A 13,571-nucleotide genomic window follows, 5' to 3' on the forward strand; every position below is an offset into this window, starting at 1 on the left:
GTTCCTTTTCCAAAGAAATGGCACTTGCATTTTTTTGTTGTTTTTTTTTCCGCACTTGTATTTTTCTGCTGTTCCTTTTCCAAAGAAACAACGCTTGCATTTTTTTGTTGTTCCCCTTTGAAATGACAATATTTTCGTATTCCTTTTACTTATGCTTGTTCTTCTCAATATACAACAGTTTCGAGTCTTTTGGAGCACAACTAAAAACTTATGCAATGCATACAAAACTAGAGCACACTAAAATTAGTAAATTACATAAAATCACTATTTTTACAAGAAATCACTTTGAATTGATAGGAGGAAAGAGGAAAGGACACAATTATTCATTACATTGTTGTCATTATTCTACTAATACTAATATGATTGGTTATCTTTATCATGGTGGTTCTTTTTAAATTCCCATAATCTTCTTTGATCATTATTAAGGAATAAGAACAAAGGGTATATTTTTCTATTGAGATGTTAAGACTTCTTCCACCATTCCTACTCTTAAGGAGTGTTGAACCACCCTTTGTGTATAAATAGGAAAGTACCTTGTAAAAGAGAAAAAAGAGAAAAAATTTATATGATTTGCTAATATGGGTTGTCAAATGAAGGATAGGGGGTCTCATCAAGAGCCAACCTACCATGATCATAAGGAAGAAAGTGAAGTGGCATTCCCACTATGGCAACCACACCAGGGATATGATCCAAGAGGCACATCAAAAAAAAAAAAAAAAGTCCTTGGAACAGGAGGTCTCATCACAAGCCAGCCTGCCCACCTTTCACTCCTTCCTGGTGAATGGCATTATGGTTTAACTGGTTACCAAACTAGCATAATGACCTCCATTTTGACATTGCACAGCACTTCCTAAGCATACACAAAGGATCATGGTTCCATGGGTGAAACAAACAACTCTGTTAAGGTTATGGACACCTGTGGGCAACAAAGCTCTGTTGATGGTATCGAAGTCACATTCCTTATATACCAATAGCAATCTTCAACACCCTTCTTGGTCTTATACCTTTGTAATGGGTCAAATGAGATTATGTATACCATTTCCCCAAACCTTTCAACACATGAAAATATATTATAACTAATCATGACGGAAAAGTTGATCATGACCACATCAGACTTTTTGTGCATGTCACCTGTCCTATCCTCCCAGCCTCACATCATATCACGACATTCTCTTATTTGTTAAGCGATATTACTATACACCTCGATTTCGGCAACCTGCTTCTTTTGTAAACATGGCATTTTGGTATATGTTGTTCCTTTATGACTATGTACCATGGCAGTTCGGCACACCGCTCTCTCATTTGACGGCCAAGGACGACCTATCACATTGCAGGGGGGAAAGCAGGTGACCTCATAATTCGCTGGTATACGTGTCAGACTATTATTCAGAAAATTTTTACTTGGGAATAACAAGGCTTAACGGTATATCGTTTTTCAATTTACATGGCCTACTATTCCTAAGCTATTTCCATATTATGCTCTGCAGCAATTAGTAAGTGACTCAGGATTTGAACGAGCTTGTTGTTTTGTTATTTTCTCTGTATTTCTAATAGTTTGAACAACCTGCTATTCCATTGCCATCTCTGCGTTTTTACAATGTGCTAAAACATGGGAGGAAGATCAATTCGGAGAGAACCATAAGTATTGAAAATTTCTAATGCTGCACGAGAAATCCTGACAAGGGCAGGATGGATAGTCTATCTCAATTGTTTACAGGAATCCAACGAGACTGTAGCAATAGAATTCTTGTAGAACTTGCAAGAAGATCACTCCACAATGAAAGGGAGACACATAGCAGTCACCGATGACATAATTGCAGAGGTCTTGGGACTACCAGCCACTGGACCTGTGTGGACTCTAAAGAAGGAGAGACTGTGAAAAATCATAAAAAAAATTCAAGACGAAGGCCAGAACTTGACCGTAAGAGGAAAGGGAGTTCTACCAGCAGCATTAGGAGAGCCATGGGCAGAATTGGTGAAGATCATCCAGAGCTACATCACTTGTGAAGGCCGAAAAGACATGGTAAGACCACGACACCTTAAACTTTTAGCCGTATTAAAACAGAAATGCTTTATGAACTTACCTGCATTTTTAAATTCCTTACTACATGATGTTTCCCGAAGCATGAAAAAATCACAACATGTAGAATCAGTAGTAAGTCACCATGGGCTGATACAACTGATAGTTAGCCACAGTCTTTCTCAGCAACATAGCAGTTGGGAAGAATTAATTGCCATGATAGACGGGGGACTGACTCTGCCAGCCCCAAAATGAAAACATGCTACCAGTACATCGAATAGACCGTTGAAACAGAGGAAATCAGTTAGATTGGCATGGATCAGAGGGAGGCTGGAAAATTCTTGAGGGAATACTAGCCAACCAATGGAGATAGATGATTTAGGGGATGAGCAACCCCCGCAATTAGAAGGAGAGGAGAATGAGAAAGAGATGGAGGAAAATAAGGAAAGAGAAACAGAGAAAGAGACTGAGCAATCTGGGCAGGCGGAGGAAGAGACAGAGCAACACGAAGAGAGGCCATTGCAAAATCCATTGCAAGAGGACAAATTGGCCCAAATTCTAGCCAATATGGGCGAATATGCCCAACCTCTCAGGCCGCTAGGCCTCCATATGGAAGAAGAACCAAAGGAGCATTCTACTCAGGACAAAAATACACCCGAAGAGTTGTGCGATGAGGAAGAAGAAGAAGAGAATCATTCCGTTCATGATGAAAGTATAACTGGAGAGAAAAGTGATGAAGATACAGAAGCGGAACAATCTGTGCCCAGTCAGACTACACCAGAAGAATTTCATGGAGAAGAAGGGGTGGAAAAAGAAGTCAACCATGAAATAACAGAACCATCTAGGGTTTTTACTCCTAAGCAACCTGGTCAGAATAATGAAGGGGCACCCCAAGAAGAAAACCAGGGAATTGGCCAAGATGACAACCCAGCCTCGAGTAAACAGACAGCTGTTCCTTATAAGAAAATAGAAGAAATTAAAAGATTATGAAAAGAACAACAAAGACTGCTGAATGTGATAGCACGACTTCGACAACAAATCAGGGTTTTGAAAATGGGAAAGAGAGCAAAAAGGACCTCGGGGGTAAGACATGTAACCACCCCACCGAGACCCTCAAGAAAAAGGTTAGGAGGACTCAAGTCTAGACTGTCATTCAAAACCAAAAGGAACAACATTCAACTGTTGCCCATGTTGAAGTACAAACAGATGATATATCGACCTGCGACAAAGAAGTTCAGACAGAGGCACAACCCTCTGAAGAAATGTGAACCATAAATACGAGACGAAGCAATAAGAAGATTCAAGTAAACCTGCCGCTTACCACTACCATGTGGGACAGTGATCCGAGGACAGTAACCCTACGAGAGGGATTGATGCAAGCTCAACAAGCAGTAGAAAAACTTACAGAACAAACAGTTTCTCGAGAAAAGTATGAAGAATTACAACAACAGCTAAGGAATGTCAATCTATCTGAAAGCCAGGCTTTTGAAGGATGGCGAAAGGAAGAAGAAAGAGTCGCAAAGGTAACTCATAGGTTAGATGTAGTTATCAAACAAATGGATACCTTATGCTCTTTGTACACTGACGTCCTAGCATGTAGAGCCCCTGCTAAGAATTATGCCTTGTTTTTAATGGAACGATACTTGCAATTGAAAATTAAGGCTGTCAAAGCAGGAGCCCCTATACAAATTAATACTATTGATGATTTCATAAATTGTTGTAAGCACTATGGAGTAAAGGTTCAAAGATTATTGTGTGAATTCTATCTACATAACCTTGTGTTAGATCAAGAGACAGAGCAGAAACCCAGGCCCTTTCGATGGGGACATCCAACTGTAGGCATTTATTTCATTCAAAGTTAATCAAATCAAATGGCTTAAAGCCTATAATGCCTTCCAAAGACAAGAAAACATATTAGACTTATGGGTAAGAGTTGAGCCTAGAGATCCATTACAGTTGTGGAATAAACATAGGAACCTCATGAGGCCTCCGGGCGTGATTGAAGCATTAGGACCCATTCATACAGCAATCAATTGGCAAGGGATAGAATACTTCTTTACCATTAAGGACCTTTCCATTGTAGTTGCTAAGTTTCGATATCAGACCTCTAATCCGAATATCCAACTCAGGGAACCATTTAATTATGAGAACTTTAAGTTAGTCGTTGATCGCTTGAGCCTCTATGGTGATCTTATCTTGAGGGTAGGCCCATCTTGGTTAGGATATAGGTTTCACAGTCCGGTTATTTGGCACCCTGCACCTGGATACCAAGCCCTATATGAGATGCCTGAGGGTCAGACAGACCATCTTTTCGAACACCTAGCTAGGCATCATGGTTGTAGACCACCACATGAGATTCCGTCTCTGGCCTACACTCTCACTGCCTTACATGTCAACTACAATGTTTTCATGAGGGCATGAAAAAGGGTATGCAGGGGGGTATGTGGAGTACTAAAAAAGGTATGTTTTTATCATTTATTTTGTCATCTTTTCTTTAAAACTCATAACCTCTTTGCATCATGAACTAGGCAAATAATAAGAAATTATGACAAAATCTAATGGATTTATATGCAACGCAAAACAACTAATAATTGCCATTTTCTTATGTAGGAAAAGGACAAAAACGAGAGATTGTCGTCCCAAAGGAAAAAACAGGGCAAAGTTAACTGATGTCCCTCTAGCAGGAAACCGCATGCAAACAAGACGATCCAAATTGGAGCGTATCAGCCAAGGAAGGGAAAAGGAGATATCGAATTGGCGCAAGAGAACAAATAGATAACTGGGAATTAACAGTCTGGCGAATCCCTCAGGATCCTTTGATCCTGAGGGATCGCTACCTTAACTATTTTTGCATCATTGATATCTCCACTCGACTGTTATAAGAAGGGGTAGCACTGCTAGCCTGGGGGGACGACCTGTTGTTGTTTTTATGTAATTCTCCTTTGTATTTGAAACTTTGGTCATCAACTCTCATTGAGAAGTGATCCATTGTAACTTTGCTTTGACGTTTTAATATAAATCTGGTTGTCGTTTGATTCTGGAGTAATATCAAGCGGTATGTCCCTGGAGGCTAAGGGCCCGGCCCTGGTGGAACACTTGCTCCTGTACCATTATCTCTAATTCGTGTGTGGTTTTCATTATTAGCTCTGTTTAGTAATCTGATGTGTTTTGCTATTTTACATCACAGATCTGTTATAATTTGTTTATGCTCAACTGAGTAATGTTGTTCTCTATGACAGGAATGTTGTGTTGTTCATTTTGACTTGTAACACATTGTTGTTCCTTTAACCATTGATATAACATTGTTGTTCCTTACAGAATGCTATTGATGTTCAATTACAGAGCAACCGTGTTGTAACATTCATAAGTTGGTATCACTGTATTCATCTATGGTTTACACTTAATCGCAATTGTTGTTCAATTGACATTGTTGTTCCATTACGAATTACAATCGTTATTCTTTATAATTGAGATTGATATCGTCTGTTGTATCGAAGTCAGATCACTGTTTCTCTTAATATTAAAGCGTGCCGCGTGTGTTATTTATTTTGGTTCATTGTACATTTACATTTAACTCTAGTTGTTGTTGTATATTTCATTTCTGATTAGTTGCCATTCTATATCCGTTTGTTTTTCAATTTATCTTTAGAGTAAAGATTGTTATCTGATTTATGTAGGATACGATTGCTGCATTTATTTCCGTAGAATAAGGTTTTGCTGTTCAATCTTATTTATAAGAACTAGTTGTTGTTCTATTTCCTAGTTGTTGTTCCATTTCCTGTCATTTGTATTATCCTTGCTTTGGTGTGTGGAGTGATCTGAGATTGTAGTGAACATTGACATTTGTTGTCTAGTTCCCAGGTTGATGATCTTTTCCTTGATTATCTTTAATTACATCAATTTATAGAGGGATGAGTTACCACTACTGTACCCTTGACTGATAAATTTCTATAGTTTTCTAAGTGCATGATTTGAGTCTTAAGGTTCTTTTCTGTAAGTAGATCTTATTCCAAGCATCCGTTTACTCTTGTATTTATAGCACTATACTACTAGCATTACTCTGACAAATGACCACCTCAAACTGAGTACACTCTTTGAGATAACAAATCATTCCTGGATTGACAAGTTAATGTGAGGTAAATAGAGGTGAAAAAAAACCTTTTCACTGCTCGACACAAGGGTTTCACGACAGTAGGAACGTTCGGGTACAAAGTGCAGGGTTGTATGACTAGTGCACGAATTGTGAATAGGAATTGTGCGGGTCGTTCATAGGTCGCACGAATTAAACAGATTTGTAAAGTTTTGTAAAAATGTACATTACTGAATTATAATTGATTGGGCAGACTTATATTCAAGAGTTGCCCCTCTCTTATGATATGTTGTACATTGTTGAGTTATGTTTATTTCCGCTGCATATGAAGATTAATTAATGAAAGATAAATGAAATGATTTCCGCTACATGAAAACACGTAGTGAAATTGGTTAAGTGTTTAGTAGGCGTAGTCTATGAACTCAAGTAATGGTGAAACGAAAGCGTTCAGTGGTGCCATACCCGCCTATGAGTTGGTTGGAAGACACAACTAAAGTAGGGGCGTGTTACTTGGTATCCTAGCTCATTTTGCAGAAAGGTCCTTTAACAAGAAGAAGCAGGAATACGACATGTAGTGGTTGCAGTTGGTATTGAAGTTGAAAGCATTGTGTAATTGGTTGCAATTGGACGTTAGGGAATTTGGCAGGAGAAAGGAAACATTTTAGGGCCGAGCTGAACATTGAAGTGTATGGCCGTGATACGTTCAAAGGTAAAGCTGATGGCAGACAATGTGGAGGAACCACAAGTCATAGGTGAATCTAACATGAGTCCCGAGACAATTTTCATGAAAAAGATGTTGGATCATATGGATGAAATAACTTCGAAGATGAGTGCATTAGAAGCAAAGAACGTTGAACTTAGAGATAAGTTCATGAAGCAAGAAGAGGACCATGAGAACCTCATGGTATGATATGAGTATCTTGAATGGAAGTGTGGACAATCTGTAGGTGAATTCAATAACTTTGAAGCTGTGAAGGATTAAGGATTAGAAGAGATCACAAATTTGTGGAAGAGTCTTGATGAGGCTTTCAATGAGATTGCTATATTGAAGAAGGTAATTTTGTAGGGACCAGTTGGAGGAGCTACCCACATCAAAATCAAGGAACCCGATTCTTATGATGGGGCGAGGAGCGGAAAGGCACTTGGGTACTTTTTATGAGATATGGAACAATACTTGGAATGCTTGGGGCTTTCTAATGAAGAGGTTAAGGTGAAGGTAACTGCTCAATTCCTTACAAAGGATGCCAATATGTGGTGGAGAAGGAAAGCATACGAAGAATTGAAAGAAGTGTTACAAACTCACTTTAGCTCACAAGATGAGGCTTGGGATACAAGGATGAAGATCAAGTACATTAAGCAAACATGGAGTCTTCAAGCATATCAAAGGGAATTTGCGAGTGTGGTCTTAGAACTACCTGATATGGCGGAAAAAGACAAGGTGTTCAATTTCATCATTGGATTAAAAGTTTGGGCACATAATGAGGTGAAGAGGCAAAAGATCAAAACACTTGAGGAGGAATTTGTTGCAGTTGATAGGCTGGTGGACCATTATGATGAAGGGACTGAAGAGAAGAAAAAGAAGTTTGACAAACTGAAGGAGAATACTACAAAGGAGGATCATGCAAGAGTAGGTGGAAAACCGAAGGCAAAGAAACCTATGAAGTGTTGGTTGTGTAAAGAAGAGCATATGCTGAAGAATTGTCCTTCAAGGCTGATGATGGTAGCTTTGGCATAATCTGATGGAAAGAAAAAAGAAGAACCTGTAGTTGGGATGATGCTGATATTGGGTGTTGTAGCACCAATGGAGGCTAATCCAAGGCATGATCCTGAGAGGAATAAGTTGGAGTATGTGGACATGAAGGTTGGGTAGGGAACATTGTTCACTATGGTGGACAATGGCACAACCCATAACTTCATTAGAGAGGAGACTGCAAGGAAAGTTGGGTTAAAATTTGTGCCAACCCAGGCTCGTCTTAAGGCAATGAACTCTCCACCAGACAAAGTTATTGGCATTGCAAAGAATGTTGAGGTGCACATTGGTGAGTGGTTTGGGAAGATCGAATTCACAGTGGTACGGATGTATGACTATGAGGCAATTCTGGGGATAGAATTATGAAGCAGCATGAAGCTATGATGGTGCCACATATGAAGAAGTTATATATTTATGATGGATGGAAGGATGAACTATTGGGTATTCCTACCATGGCAACTATGACAGTTAGGTGTAAATTGACAACGATGAATGTGGAGGACATCAAGCAAGATGAAGAGGTCTATGCGAGGTTCAACCATGTAGAGGCAAAACTCATGGAGCAGGCAGAGATTATGAGAACATTGCCTGATAATGTTATGCAAGAGGACTAGAGGTAGTGAGGGATAACAGGGATGTGAAGCTGAAGACTCGTCAGGAGGAGAGCCAAGAAGCATGCATGCAGAGATTGGAAGAGGAGACTCCTGACATATGGATTGAGTTATTGGAGAAGGAGGATGGAAGGCCTTCAACCTTTCCATCCCCTCCCTCTTTCTAGACTAGCATGGGGATGAGGCTCATTTTCTTTTGCGCATGGTAGTGAGTCCTCTTTGACATAAAGGGTAGACATTTGGGGCGAGATAGATGCGATTGACAATAGGGTCTGACGATAGTCATGATGATATGAGATGCATGCGTTCTTGTGGAGGAGATGCTACAGTTGGATTAGATACCCAACTAATCACCATCACAAGGGGATCCAACACACGATGTTCTTGTAGAGTTACGACAAAATTTGGGCATGGAGCGAGTCATGGGAAGAGCTATCTGGGTGTCGATATATGTATATTTTTTTTAGTGAGGGAGGTTGTTGAGAAGGTGTTGTCGAGGGCAACAACAATTTTAGAGTGGAGGAGGATGTCATGGCCTCGAGTTGGTGAGCGCCCAAGAGAGCGGAAAAATCGACGACCTTGGTTAAAGGCATGCCGGTGCACCCAAGATGTGCGACGGGTGTCCTTGTTCGGTTAAAGGTGACTCGAGTGAAGGTGTTTGGTAAAAGGCGACTTGGAGGTGGACATTCAGTGATGTGCGACCCCACCGTCGGTTAAAGGCGCTCATGGGTATAGTAGACGGTTAAGTACGATGGATGGGCAAGTGCGTCGTAGCAGGTGCACTCTGTTGAGCGGGTGTTTTCCCATCGTGAGGAGTGACCAATTATAGCAGCGACACAAGTCGGGTCCCTGGGGCGGGAAAGCGCCCCAGTTGGCGAGTCACCGGGCAGTGTGACGAGTTGGGCAAGTCGTGTAGCGGTGAGCGGTTGGGCGAGTCATGTTGAGTTGAACGAGTTGTAGGCGAGTCGACAAGTAGCATGGGTGAGCCGACCCACGACCAACCCAAACAACATAACACTTGGATGGGCGTGTGCCAAAGGTGGACAAGTTGGCTGCATATTATATGAGCGGGAAAACCCATATGAAAATCCAAAGCACGCGACCCTTGGAGAATGGTGGCATATGGACAACGTATAAGTTTGCGATGGGTGGCTAACCATTTGGGCATCAAATCATCGAAGCATTAGCACATAAATTTAGAGCTTAAACGGAGTGCGAAGGGGACCAAGGCATACAGGCAGAAGTGTGGTAGGGTTGTAGCATTGTGTATCGTTGACAGGTGGCTTTGGGGTTTCCGCAGGTCAGGTGGAACACTGCACGCTGAAGTGAATACGCCGCAAGGCAACGTAGTAACCGACGACAACTCGACACACGATTGCACGCATCGACAGTGTAGGGGGAACACAACATAGGTCCGCTACATGAGTGTTTGGGTGGAGTTACATTATAGTGGGCTGTGGTAGTGTAGTGCCACATGACGACCAAGAACCGGGCGGGCGGACTGCCGACAGGTTGAATGGAGCTTGGGTTGCAGCATGACAGGGTGACATGGTAGTGCCGGCCGAGGGCTGCACGACAACCGATAAATGTTCGGGTCAAGTGTGTAAGGGATGCACGCCAGTAGGAACATTCAGGTAGAAATGTGTAGGGTTGCACGCCAACATTTATGAAATGCATCAGTTGTGAACAAGAATTGTGCAGGTCATTCAGACGCTGCAAGAATTAGATAGATTTGTAAAGTTTTGTAAAATTGTACATTACTAAATTATAATTGATTGTATTCGAAAGTTGCCCCTTATGATATTTGTGTACATTGTTGAGTTATGTTTATTTTCGTTACATATGAAAATTAACTAATAAAATATAAATGAAATGATTTCTGCTGCATTGAAAATTAGTTAAGTGTTGAATAAGCGTAGCCCGTGAACTCAATTAATGGTGAAACGAAAAAGTTCGGGGATGCCCCACCCGCATGTGCCTATGAATTGGTTGGAAAACCACTGGTGTAAGGGCGTTGGTTGGAAGACCACTAGCATAGGGGTGTGACATGGCTGGTTCCTTGGGCACGCCGGGCACGGCCTCTAGGGACCTCACACATGTAAACCAACTCCTCGATTATACCTCGCATGATTGATCATGCCATAACAATCAAGGGCATCGATCAGAAACTCTTCACTCCGTTCTCAAACTGAGAGGATTTTTTTTAGAGCTAGGCTTCGAACTTGATCGATTTCGACAGTGGATGAAAATTATGAACCCCGCATTCTGTTCTTCCTACATTATCCAAATGAAAAACCCCCTTGGCACTATTACCTGTAACAGCTGAAACCTGAAACGTTTATAATTCCGAGAACTAACAAGAAAAACCATTGTTTTCCTGCAACCTTTCTGAACCCTTGAACTGGTTTCCTTGTTGGCATCGACCCAGTTTACTCGAAACCTCCGGAAACAATCGATCCACAAGTTTGATAGATGCGTTGTTAAAATAAATCTATTGCAAGAAAAACGCCAATGATGAGCACGGATAACATTTTAGCCAAAGCATTATTAATGGTTTGTAAAGTTATTCTTCCATTATTATTCGAATCTTCGCTTCATTTGGTAAAAAGAAGAACATAGCAGTAGCAATGCCGAATGTTAAATGGCTCAACCATTATGGATTGGGAAGAAGGCGACGCTTCTCAGATTTTTCCAAATTCTCCATCTTCAAGGTATAAGAGCCACGCTCGCCACACATTGTAATGGAGGACAACTGCATGGCATTGGCAACAAACGTTCTCGCAGCGTCCACAGCAATGCCTATCTCAGAACGCTATGTGAAGAGGGTCACCTGAAAGAGGCTTTTGGCATTTTGCATTTAATGGGTTGCCAAGGAATTCAACCAGATTCTTCTAGTTACATTGGTTTTTTGCAGTGCTGCGTTGATAGTAAAGCGCTACCAGAGGGAAAACTACTCCATGCACACATGGTTGAGTGGGGATTGACGCCGGATACATTCTTGAAAACAAAGCTTGTGATAATGTATGCCAAGTGTGAGAGTTTGGTGGATGCCCGCCAAGTGTTTGACGAAATGCACAAGCGAAATGTTGTCTCATGGACTGCGATGATTTCGGCTTATACAAAGCATGGGTATAGTGAGGAGGCTTTGGCGCTGTTTGCTGCAATGCGGCAGACAGGCATCGGGCCAAATCAGTTCACCTTCGCCAGTATCGTTCCTGCATTGGGGAACTTGGCTGCTCTAGACGATGGCAAACAGATTCATGGAGAAATAATTAGACGTGGGTTTCAGTCTGATGTCTTTGTGGGTAGTGCGCTTGTAGATATGTATGTTGCGTGTGGAAGTATGGAGTATGCCTGCAAAGTGTTTAACAAAATGCCAGAACGAAACGTGGTCTCTTGGAATGCTATGATTGCAGGATTTGCGAAGCATGGACCCGTGGATTTGGCATTGGAGCTGTTTGACAAAATGCCTGAACAGAATGTTGTGTCGTGGACAACATTGATTACAGGATATGTGCAGAATGGGTATGTTGACGAGGCCTTGAAGCTCTTTCGGAGAATGCCACAACGGGATGCCATCTCATGGAATGCAATGATTTCAGGATATGCACAGAATGGGTGTTTTGATGGGGTTCTGGATCTCTTTAGGGAAATGCAACAGATGAGTGTCAAGCCGGACACTGATACTTTTGCTAGTATTCTTCCAGCATGTGCAAACTTGGCAGCCCTTGAACATGGCAAGGAGGTGCATGAAGAAATAATTAGATGTGGATTTCAGGCCGATGTCTTTGTGGGAACTGCCTTGGTAGACATGTATGCCAAATCTGGGTGTGTCGAAGATGCGCACAAAGTGTTTAACAAAATGCCTAGCCGAGACGTGGTTTCATGGAATGCTGTGATTGTAGGATATTCCATGAATGGACGTGCCAAGGAGGCCCTCAAACTCTTTGAACGAATGCAACACTCGGGCACAAACCCAGATAGTGTCACCTTCCTAGGCGTTCTCTCTGCCTGCTGCCATGCGGGCTTTGTGGCTGATGGGTGGAAATACTTTCATTCCATGAGTAGAGATTATAACATAAAACCTGCAATGGAGCACTATTGTTGCATGGTTGACCTTCTTGGCCGAGCTGGGCACTTGAACGAGGCTCATAATTTTATCACTAGACTGCCTATGAAACCTGATGCTGCTGTGTGGGGGTCTCTGCTTGCTGCCTGTAGAATTCATTCCAATATACAGCTAGGAGAATATGCAGCAGAGCAGCTTTTTCAGCTGGAACCTGAAAGTGAGGCACCATATGTCTTACTGTCAAATATCTATGCAGCAGCAGGCAGGTGGGATGGCATGCTAAAAGTGCGAACAATGATGAAAGATAGGAGAGTAAGTAAGAGGCCAGGATGTAGTTGGATTCTGGTTCATAACAAAGTCCATGTATTCCTTGTTGGAGATTGTTGAATTCTGCAAACGTGGAAAAATAACTACTGGAAAATTTGTCCAGTGCGGTGCTTGCAGCATATGTGCATAAAAGGAGGTTTTTTTTGCATAACATGGAAGAAAAGAAGGATCATTGATTTTGCACTTTTGCTTATACACATTTTGTCAGGGACACCTATCTGGATTGTCATGATTGCAAAAGTATGTTGGGACTGCCACTCTGCAAAATCTGGAATGGCTAGATCATAATGATCAGAAATTCATGAGCCACTGATATGGATCTCTTGTGTCACTGCAAGAATGTGGGTGCCTAATAAGCATAAAATAATGTTTGAGTTTGGAGCTTTGTCAGCTGAACACCAATTTTTGGAAAAGCAGTTTTACAAGTGTTGCTAGCAGTTTCGATCATTACAACAATGGAGATGTTCCTGTAGGGTTTGTTTGTGATGCTCATTGAAAGAGCTGATGAATATAAAGCATAAATGGAATTCTATGCCCTGCCATCTGCTTTTCATTGATAGAATGAGGACTAGGTGTTAGTTTCTTATTTCGTGTAAAGTGTATCATTACATCATGAGGTGAACTGTTAACAGACCTGGAAGAATCTCCATAGGTTATTGCAAATTCTAGAGTTGCAAGGAATAGATATATTGATAGATTCTAAC

The 13,571-nt window shown here is 41.4% G+C and overlaps 1 pseudogene; it reads left to right on the forward strand.

Annotated features, from left to right (window-relative positions):
* Positions 1–10,423: 10,423 nt before the first annotated feature.
* On the forward strand, positions 10,424–13,036 carry LOC149221790 (pentatricopeptide repeat-containing protein At2g13600 pseudogene; annotated as a pseudogene).
* Positions 13,037–13,571: the final 535 nt, after the last annotated feature.

The sequence above is a fragment of the Pinus tabuliformis genome, chromosome Q, assembly GCF_031772625.1.
Source record: "Pinus tabuliformis cultivar Carrire ecotype Pingquan chromosome Q, CPIR1, whole genome shotgun sequence".
Lineage (NCBI taxonomy): Eukaryota > Viridiplantae > Streptophyta > Pinopsida > Pinales > Pinaceae > Pinus > Pinus tabuliformis.